Consider the following 11,167-nt stretch of genomic DNA (forward strand, 5'->3'; position numbering starts at 1 on the left):
TTTGTCCACCAGACAGCGTCTTTCCAACTTTTTTCTATACGCTGGTAGAGACCTGTACTTTTCTTGTTGAGTATGAAATGTATGTTTCGACACCCATAAAGAGTTGGGACCTGCTTTTGAACTGCCTTTATGGTCTTAGCCCCGACAAAACAGGAGGAGCTACCCAATGCAGATCCGTCTTGCCAAGGGATTCGTTCCCGGCTTGAGATGTCGAAAGTGTTAAGGCGTCTTCCACTTGCCGTTGGGAATCGTTGGTTCACGAGAACTAGGAACATTTCGAATGATCATCATCATCATCTGCCTGGTTATGCCCACTGCAGGGCAAAGGCCACTCCCATACTTCTCCAACTACCCCGGTCATGTATTAATTGTGGCCATGTTTTCCCTGCAAACTTCTTAATCTCATCCACCCACCTAACTTTCTGCCGCCCTCTGCTACGCTTTCCATCCATTGAAATCCATTCCGTAACTCTTAATGACCATCGGTTATCTTCCCTCCTCATTACGTGTCCTGCCCATGCCCATTTCTTTTTCTTGATTTCAACTAAGATATCATTAACTCGCGTTTGTTCCCTCACCCAATCTGCTCTTTTCTTGTCCTTTAACGTTATACCAATCATTCTTCTTTCCATAGCTCGTTGCGTCGTCCTCAATTTAAGTAGAACCCTTTTCGTAAGCCTCCAGGTTTCTGCCACGTACGTGAGTACTGGTAAGACACAGCTGTTATAAACTTTTCTCTTGAGGGATAATGGCAACCTGCTGTTTATGATCTGAGAATGCCTGCCAAACACACCTCAGCCCATTCTTGTTCTTCTGATTATTTCAGTCTCATGATCCGGATCCGCAGTCACTACCTGTCCTAAGTAGATGTATTCCCTTACCACTTCCAGTGCCTCACTACCTATTGTAAACTGCTGTTCCCTTCCGAGACTGTTAAACATTACTTTAGTTTTCTGCAGATTAATTTTTAGACCCTTTGCCTCTCCAGGTCAGTGAGCATGCATTGCAGTTGGTCCCCTGAATTACTAAGCAAGGCAATATCATCAGCGAATCGCAAGTTACTAAGGTATTCTGCATTAACTCTTATCCCCAATTCTTCCCAATCCAGGTCTCTGAATACCTCCTGTAAGCACGCTGTGAATAGCATCGGAGAGATCGTATCTCCCTGCCTGACGCCTTTCTTTATTGGGAGTTTGTGGCTTTCTTTATGGTGGACTACGGTGGCTGTGGAGCCGCTATAGATATCTTTCAGTATTTTTACATACGGCTCGTCTACACCCTGATTACGCAATGCCTCCATGACTGCTGAGGTTTTGACTGAATCAAATGCTTTCTCGTAATCAATGAAAGCTATATATAAAGGTTGGTTATATTCCGCACATTTTTCTATCACCTGATTGATAGTGTGAATATGGTCTATTGTTGAGTAGCCTTTACGGAATGGTGCCTGGTCCTTTGCTTGACGGAAGTCTAAGGTGTTCCTGATTCTATTTGCAATTACCTTAGTAAATACTTTGTAGGCAACGGACAGTAAACTTACTGGTCTATAATTTTTCAAGTCTTTGGCGTCCCCTTTCTTATGGATTAGGATTATGTTAGCGTTTTTCCAAGATTATGGTACGCTCGAAGTCATGAGGCATTGCGTATACAGGGTGGCCAGTTTCTCTAGAATAATCTGCCCACCATCCTTCAACAAATCTGCTATTACCTGATCCTCCCCAGCTGCCTTCCTCCTTTGCATAGCTCCTAAGGCTTTCTTTACTTCTTCCGGTGTTACCTGTGGGATTTCGAATTCCTCTAGACTATTCTCTCTTCCATTATCTTCATGGGTGCCACTGGTACTGTATAAATCTCTATATAACTCTTCAGCCAGGGTGGAAAGATCAAAATTCAACCAATGTAAAGCGCATTATTCTTGGAAGGAACAAGAAAGGAATCACCACCAAACACGTTGTCCTAATATTTGCATCTAGCGTTCTGCTGGAACCCATTTAAACAGGATGCATTAGGCTAACTGTCCGACCATATATCCTCAACCCTAGACGGTGTTTCCAACGCCAGAAGTTCGGTCATGGCTACCAGAGCTGTCGTGGTCAAATAACTTGTGCAACGTGTGCAGTCCAGGGCCTCCCCTCCGACAACTGTAGTGGTACACCTCACTGTGTGAACTGCAGTGGTCACAATCCAGCCTACTCACGCTCCTGCCTGAACTGAAAGAAAGAAACAGATATAATCATCCTCAATATCAAAGAAAATATTTCACTTAGGGAAGCCCGTAAGAAGTGCTCGCATTTCTACAGCACACCTTGTGTTGAGCAGGCGTTTGGTGTGTTGCGACACTACGTACTCGAGCACACGAGGGTTGGACCCTCGCGCGTATAGCCGTGCGCGGCTTACCCGTGTCTGGGGGAAGGTGGATCCTGGGGGTTTAGCCGATGCCGGGTGTTCGGAACTTTTAGGTCCCCCGGTGGAGGCAACACACTTTTTTGGCCTGTGCTTCACATAGACAGCACACCCGGACTGACCCACCATGGTGAAATCGGTAGTTGCCTTTTCCTGTCTCTCTCTCTCCCTCCATCCTTTGCCTTTCTATCGCTTTCCATTTTTCCTATCTTCTGTCTTCCCTTTACTTCCAATTTTTCCAGGCAGCAATGGTTAACCTTGGGTGAATAGCCAACCTAGGTTATTTCACATTTGGTTATCGTGGTAATGTACAGCTGGCGTTTGCACGCCATGTTTTCCAAGTCCTGCAGCGTCCCCTTGTAGGGCTCCACGATGCGTGGCTGACGTTACTGCCGAAATTACACTCTCTTATGGCAACTTCCTTCCCCCCACTACCTGATCGCTCCCTGAAGAGGGGGCGCACCAACGAGGTCTTCGTATTTTTTGCCCATCAAAAAGAAACTTTCCCTCGTTTCCATGTAGTCATTCCGAACAACCAGACAAACCCGTGCGAACAATCATTCCTCGTGTCTAAGTCTCTCACTCGAGTTTTTGGTACAGGTTATAAAGCATCCAGGATAGCAAGCACTGATCTCCTCTTGGAGCTCCGCAACCAGAAACAATATTAAAAGCTACCCAATCTACTATCATTTGGGGGCGCCCAAATAACTGTAACTCCCCATCGTACTAGGAATACCACCCATGACGTAGTCTCAGATGATGATCTCTTGGAGCTGACCGAAGCTGAACTCCTGGAAGGCTTCAATGAGCAGAACGTCATCAACGTTAAACGAATTAAGTTCAGGGGAGATAAGGAAATTAAGACCAAACACCTGATACTTGCTTTTGGCGTAAGTGTTCTGCCCGGGTCCATCGAGGCCGGGTATATCAAGCTTCGTGTTAGGCCATACGCTCCTAATCCCCTGCGATATTTCAAATGCCAGCGTTTTGCTCACAGTTCACAGAGCTGCCGAGGCCGCCAATCCTGCGCGAAATGCAGTGCTCATGAGCACACCTCTGAATCTTGTGAAAGCTCTCTCTACTGTGTCAACTGTGATGGAGAGTATGCCACATACTCGCGGTCGTGCCCATCCTGGAAGAAAGAAAAGGAAACAGTTAAATTAAAAGTCAAAGAAAACATAAGTTTCAAGGAGGCACGCAGTAGGGTTTCATACCTGCCCAAGAACACATTTGCCAATGTGACGCGTAAGGGGGCATCGACACAATGGCATCCGGAGGCTGTCCGATCCACAAGCAGTGAGTCGGCACTTACGCCATCTGCCCCCGCGGCGGCTGCAGCTAGCGCTGCTCCGCCGACGCATCAGAAGGGGCCATCCACCTTCGGACAGGTGGCCTCAAAGCCCACGTTCAACGTTCCGAGGCCTTCCCGTCAAACAAAGCGCTCGGAAGAGCACGTGTCCAGCGCCTCGCAAGAGGCAATGGACACAACCACCAGCAGGACAGCGCCACTTGCGCTTAAGGAGCGGCGAGGCTCTCTAGATCGCTTCAGAAAAGACAAAACTCGCGTCACGGCGCTTCCAAAGCGCGTGTGAACTAACTTCAGTTTCTTAAACACACAGTACCAAACACATTTACAATAACGTAAACACAAATACTACAGTGGTATGTACGAGGACTTCTACATAACCTCGACGAAATTAGAGAACATCTACGCAAACACAATCCCAAATTGCTCTGTGTTCAAGAGACACATCTCAAACCTACCAACACAAATTTTCTTCGAAACTACACTATCTTCCGCAAAGACCGTGAGGAGGCTACGGCCTCCAGCGGTGTAGCAATAGTAGCCGAGAAGGTGGTAGCTTGCCGACCTGTCGCCCTTAACACGCCCCTTGAGGCAGTGTCAGTTCGGGCCATTCATTTTAATAAATTAGTAACTGTGGGTTCCATTTATATACTGCCCAACCAGCATCTCGAAAAAACAGACTTTGATAACCGGATTGAGCAGCTTCCCGGTCCTTATATACACGTGGGGAATTTTAAGTTCATAACACCACGTGGGGAGACTCGCAATGCGACACGAGAGGTCGACTCATTGAAAATTTCCTTTTAACCTTCGGTGCGTGCCTCTTTAATAAGCAAGAACCAACATATTATGATCCACATCATAACTCGCACTCACCAATAGACCTGGTGATCGGCTCCGCTTACACCTTTCCTGATTTTAAATGGTCTGTAATTACAAACACATTCGGAAGTGATCATTTCCCACTAACGCTGAACTTCGTAAACAAACATGACTTTACTCCACACTTTCCTAGATGGAAACTGGCCTCAGCTGACTGGGAACGTTTTAAGGGAATCCACCCACATATCACGGGATTTTATTGATAATTTACTATGGACCATGTTGTTTCATACTTCACCGCTTCTATCATTGACGCCGCTGAAAAGTTCATTCCTCAAACAAGAGGCACTTCATCCAAAAGATGGGTCCCCTGGTGGAATGTTGATTATAGAGAGGCACGGAAGAGACAAAATAAAGCTTAGAGCGAACTACGTGAATGTCCTACATCCGAAATTCTAGTAGGATTTAAACAGGTTAAATCACAGGGAAGAAGGACGCGACAAGAGGCAAAAAGAACAAGCTGGCAGAGGTTTCTCTCAAGTATAAATTCCTATACTCAAGAAGCTAAAGTATGGGACGGGCTGAAAAGGTTAAAAGGACAAGACATTTATCCGTTGCCCTTAGTGAACGGTGAAGCGAACCACTTGGAACACCAAGCTTCCAGCACGTTTCCGATTCTGATCACTATTCTAAGACTTTCCTAAAGAACAAACAAGTTGCAGAACGCAAGGCTATGTATCGCAAATGCAGACAGAACGAACACTTTAACGCGCCTTTTAACATTGCCAAGTTGGGCGCCTCCCTGACTGCATGTCAGAGCTTTGCACCTGGACCAGAGAGGATCATTTACGACATGATAAAACACCTCCCCAGTGATGCTCAAATTGCCCTGCTAGCGCTCTTTAACGTTATATGGGCTGCGAGGTACCTCCCTACCCCATGGAAAGAAGCCCTTGTCGTTCCGATTCTGAAACAGGGCAAAGACCCCACATTAGTAACAAGTTACCGCCCCATTGCCCTCACAATTTGTATATGCAAGCTTTTTGAAAAAATGATAAACCGTCGACTTTTACACTTCCTTGCACTAAATAAATTTCTTGGTCCATATCAGTGTGGTTTTAGAGTAGGACGATCTACAGCCGAACATTTAGTTCGCATCGAATCAAACATTCGTGACGTCTTCGTGCATAAACAATCCTTCTTATGCGTGTTTCTAGACATGGAAAAGGCGTACGATACAACTTGGCGCTGCGGAATTTATTCATTTATTTTCAATACTGCCAGGCCCATCGGAGACCATAGCAGGTGGACATACAAAAATGAAATACATGGTAATAAACGTGCACGTACAAATTGCGTGTCAATAAGCCAAACAAGGAACGCGAAGGAATAAGGTAAGAATACATAAAAATCAAAACAAACAAATATAGATATCACATATCTAGGAGACATGCGCAGCAATACAGAGAATAAATCATGAAAAGGACAGCAAACGGAAACAAAAAGAACAGTAAACACCTTCACGATAATCAGCATGGCTTACAAGAGTTTCAAAGCATATTATGTGGATAATACTTTGTTACTGGTTGCTTGATGTGAATTGTAACCGTGATGTGAACTGAGATAATCAGTGCAGAAATGACTGAAGCGTTGAGGCGATTCCATTCCCTTATCACGAGGGTGAAATAAGAGTACGTGAATGTGTCATTATGGCATGAATATTCTGTGAAAGCGTGTACATGATCGTGACTGCAAAAACATGTATTTTGTTAGGTATATGTTATAATAGGTGTGAATCAAGTTAAATAAAGTTTGAGCCGTGCTTGCTTCGCTTTTGATGATAGCGTCGCTAAACCCGATATAGTCGCAAGGTGAGTTGGTGAATCTGTGCGCCTATACGTGTTGTAAACACACTGCAGCGCTTTTCGAATGTACCTTTTCCAGTTCCGTTATATTAGTTACTGAGTGGGGAAACCAAACTGTGTTCGCGTACTCCAAAACCGGCCTAACGAAAGTAGTACACGTGAGAAGCTTTAGTCGACGTTGGTGCGAGGCGGAGACATCTTCGGAGATAGAATAGCTTGCGTAATGCCTTCGAGGTCACGTTGGCAATGTGCGCGTCCCATCTCAGGTCAGAAGTTCGAGTGATGCCTAAGTATTTATGCGGGTGGACATTTCTTTGCATTTTGCCGTTAATAAAGTACGGAAAGTCGTAAGGTTGTTTTTTTCTTGTCACCGTCATGCAAACTGAGTTGGTTGTGTCTATCGTCATTTACCAGTTTTTGCACCATTTATTTAGCTGGTCAAGTGAATCTAAGCGAAACATGATCTTCGTAGGTGTTAATTGTTTGGTAGATGATGCAGTCATCAGCAAACTGTTTGATGTTACAGTCAATATTTCCAGTTATGTGGTTAATGAAAATTAAAAATAACAGTGACCCCAGCACCAGTCGTTGGGGTACGCGTGATGTTACAGGCACTGTCGCAGATTACAGATGCTGAAATAGTACGAATTGTGTCCGGTTGATTAAGAAATATGTTACCCAGTGCAAAATTTCCCCATTACCAATGAAACCTCGAAATTTTTCAATAGTTTACTGTGGCATAAACTATCAAATGCTTTCGAAATGTCTAATAATATTATATCAGTCTGACTATAATAGTTGATATTAAATGAAAGGTCATGCACAACTTCCGTAAGCTGCGTGACGGTTGACAATCCATGGCAAAATCCGTGCTGGTGTGGCGTCAGGCTGAAGCCAGGCTGTGTTCACGTCGATTGACGGCTCGGATGTTATTAAAGTGAAGGCTTGAAATTCGTGCGCAAGGTGGGTTAGTATGCTGGCGTCATCCGCCTTCTCGAAGTTGGGTACTATAGATGTTCTACAACGCGTTCTTATCGAGCAGTCCAGAGGCAAAAAGCATAGCGGTATGTTGTGATCTGAAATGCCTTCAATAATTTCTGTCTGTGCTTGGTGCCCTGAAAAATGAGCACTGATTAGTATAAGGTCAAGGATATTGTTTGCTGAACCTTGCTTACACGTCGGTTCTAGGATTATTTGGTGAAGGCTAAATGATAACATTAGGTCAAACAGAATTTCTGAATATGATGTCTAATGCATAGTTACCCCGTCCACGTCCGGAAGACTAAAGTCTCTCATAAGGATAATCCTAGAGTTGTTGGAATATCGGTGTGGAAACTTATGAATGGCAGAAATGCTCTCATCACCTGAAGAGGGGCTTATATAGAAGCAACCCATACAAATTGTAGTATTGTAACAAGGAATCCTGCGAAACACGCTTTCCCCACCTGACCTATCTGGCAGTAAAACAAATGAAAGGTTTTTCTTTATCACAAGAGCCACGCCACCGCCACGGGAACCCCGATCTTTGCGAATGACTGAATTGTTCGGTGGAATGATTTCATGGCTGGAAACACCTGGTTAAAGCCACGTTTCATTGACGGGGACTATAGCAGGTTCGCGATCATTAAACAGGTTTTCGAAGGATTCTATTTTGTTTAGTAGGCTTCTTGCATTTACATTTATGATTGTTAATTGTCTTATCGACGTCTTCTCCCCGTCATTGGTGGGCCGTTTATTTTGCTTGACTCGGCTTCGTCTTTTCCTGCGTGACCTATCCACGCTGGGCATCTGCAGAACTCTGGCAAACAATATATAGAGCTACCTGCACAACCGTACATTCCCGGTGAATATAGGTAATGCGCTTTCGCGTGCATTCATACAGGAAACTGGGGTACCCCATGGAGGCGTACTGAGCTGCACGCTCTTTGTAGTTAAAATGAACACGCTTCGTAAAGCATTACCAGCATCTATTTTTATTCCTTTAAGTAGACGACATACAAGTAAGTTTCAAATCCTGCAACCTAACAGTATGTGAGAGACAAGTGCAAGTGTGCTTGAACAAAGTTTCTGAGTGGGCAGACGAAAACAGGTTCAAAGTGAACCCCAACAAAAGTTCTTGCGTTTTTTAACCAGGAAAATAGGGCTTGCTGCAGATCCCACTGTCGAAATATATGGGCAACAAATACGCGTAAACAAGGAACACAAATTCCTAGGTGTTATACTTGACTGCCGGCTTACATTCATTCCACACACAACATATCTTAAAGCAATGTCTTAAAAGAATGAACTTAGTTAAAATCCTATCCCACACAACATGGGGTAGCGACAGAAAGTGTTTATTGAATCTTTACAGTAGCCTAGTTCGATCACGACTTGACTATGGTGCCGTGGTTTATCACTCTGCCACCCCGAGCACGCTAAAGATGTTAGACCCCGTCCACCACCTGGGTATCCGCCTGGCCTCTGGTGCCTTTAGAACAAGCCCTGTCGAAAGTTTATACGTAGAGTCACATGAGTGGTCACTCCATATTCAGAGAACATACAACAGATTCACCTATTTCCTAAAAGTGCGCTCTAATAAGGAATTTCCGTGTTTTTCAGCAGTTCACGACTTGACGTGTGAAACAATTTTTCGTAACAGACTCTCTATGAGACTTCCTTTGTCACTGCGTGTAAGAGAACTTTGCGAAGAAATGGATATCCCCATACTCGAACATAGCCTAATGCCTGCAGCTAAGCTATTACCACCCTGGGAATGGCAGGTGATAGAATATGACGTATCCTTTGTAGAGGTCACAAAACACACTCCTGACCTTGAAATTGCTATGCATTTCCGTGAGCTTCAATCGAAGTACTCCTGCTCCAAATTCTACACAGATTCGTCAAAATCCAATGCTGGCGTATCCTACGCTGCTGTTGGTCTCTTTTTTTCTGAATCTGACCTGTGGAGCCCCCTAAGAAGTATCTTTACTGCAGAAGCATATGCAGTACTGTCTGCAGTAAAACATAAACTAAAAAATAAAATGAAAATAAAGAAACTGAAACTTGACAGAGCAATAATATTCACAGGCTCGTTAAGTCTTGTAAAAGCACTCGTTTCTTTACAAAAGCATACAAATCCTGTCTTCAATGAATTCTACTCACACTTCAATCAATCAATCAGCTTTATTTCACTTGGAATAGGAGGAGTACGGGACTAAAAGATGGAGCAGCTTGACGAGGTCCCGACACCTTTACAGTTGGCAAAACAGTAGGATGACGGTCAGTCATGCACGAAGAGTTCAAATTAATCAGCGAACATCGAATAACATCGAGCATCCAAAACCTTTTGTCACAAAGCGCAAGAACAATACAACCCAATTGCATAGGCTTGAAATGGCCTGAACATGAAAAACAGCGATCGACAAGTAGAGGGAAGAAATTTAAAAGGATGTACTATTCCTCAAAATAAATGGACTGGGCGAAACGCTTAATGAGAGAATTTTGATTACACAAAGGATCAAAATCTCCATGGTTTAATAGGTTCAGAAGGGAAGGTAGCTCATAGGACAAAGATTGTTCATCATAAGACGTTCTAGGGGTGGTTACAGTCCACATTACTTTGTGACTGGTAGAACGAACACTTGTGTTTGTTTTTAACTTAGCAAGATTAATTATGGTATTGGTACCATACTTAACAAAAGCTTTGTAACACAGCATCAGCCTATAATTATATAAACCGAACACTGGAATAATTTCATAATTTGTAAAAAGAAGTTTTGTAGAAGCATAATGTACAGCAATAATATGTCGTATGGCTATTTTGTGCAGCAAATACAGCTTGCGCAAATTTGTTACGCCAGTAGTACACCACACTATGCTGCTGAGGGCATTAACGCATTGTAGATCATAATCTCCACTTTTATAGGAAGAATACATCGCGTACGTGCAAGGACACCAATGACAGACTACATCTTTGAAAGGAGCTTTTCGACATGTACATTCCATGCAAGGGGCTTTGAAAAATGTATTCCAAGGGTTTTGACAGCATCCACCAACTGTAACTGCTGAGAGCCCAAAAATAAGTTCAACTTCTTTGTCAGCGTTTTTCCTTTTGCCATGTACAAAATAAGTTGTGTTTTTGAAGGGTTTATTTTTGAAGGTGACACTTATCTAACATATATTTATCACATAGGCATGAAGTAATATGCTGGGTTCCTGGCCATAGAGAAATCGAGGGAAATGTGCTTGCCGACGAAATCGCCAAATTATTAGCATCGCAGGGTATTCTTCTGCTGCTGTCCCTGCCACAGACAAGACGTCTTTCCTAAGAAACAAACTGCGAAGCCACTGGCAACGCTTGTGGGACGCAGAAGCGAATATAAGCTTCACCTAATTAAGCCTAAGTTAGGTTTCTGGCACCCAACTACGATATCGCAAAGAACAGATGTCCTATTCACTAGACTAAGAATGGAACACACAGTTGGCACTCTTAACTTTCTCTCGACAAGGCGCGAGCCTCCAACCTGTGGCAGATGTGGCGACAGGCTGATCTCCTCCACCTGCCACGAGCTGTACTTTCATATGGCGCATAACGTGGCGCAGTTCTTTCTCCTCTAGCACAACAGAATCCGTGCGCTTGAAGATGCGCGTCGTATCTTCAACGTACATAATAACAGTCTTATTTGGCAGATGAACATGGCACTGGAGAACATGTTCAGTTCGTTCTCGACGATCGGCTCTTGTGTTACAGTCGAGGAGCCAGGATGTAAACACACCTTCTATATTTTAG

Source organism: Dermacentor andersoni, chromosome 10, assembly GCF_023375885.2.
Source record: "Dermacentor andersoni chromosome 10, qqDerAnde1_hic_scaffold, whole genome shotgun sequence".
NCBI classification, from domain to species: Eukaryota; Metazoa; Arthropoda; class Arachnida; order Ixodida; family Ixodidae; genus Dermacentor; species Dermacentor andersoni.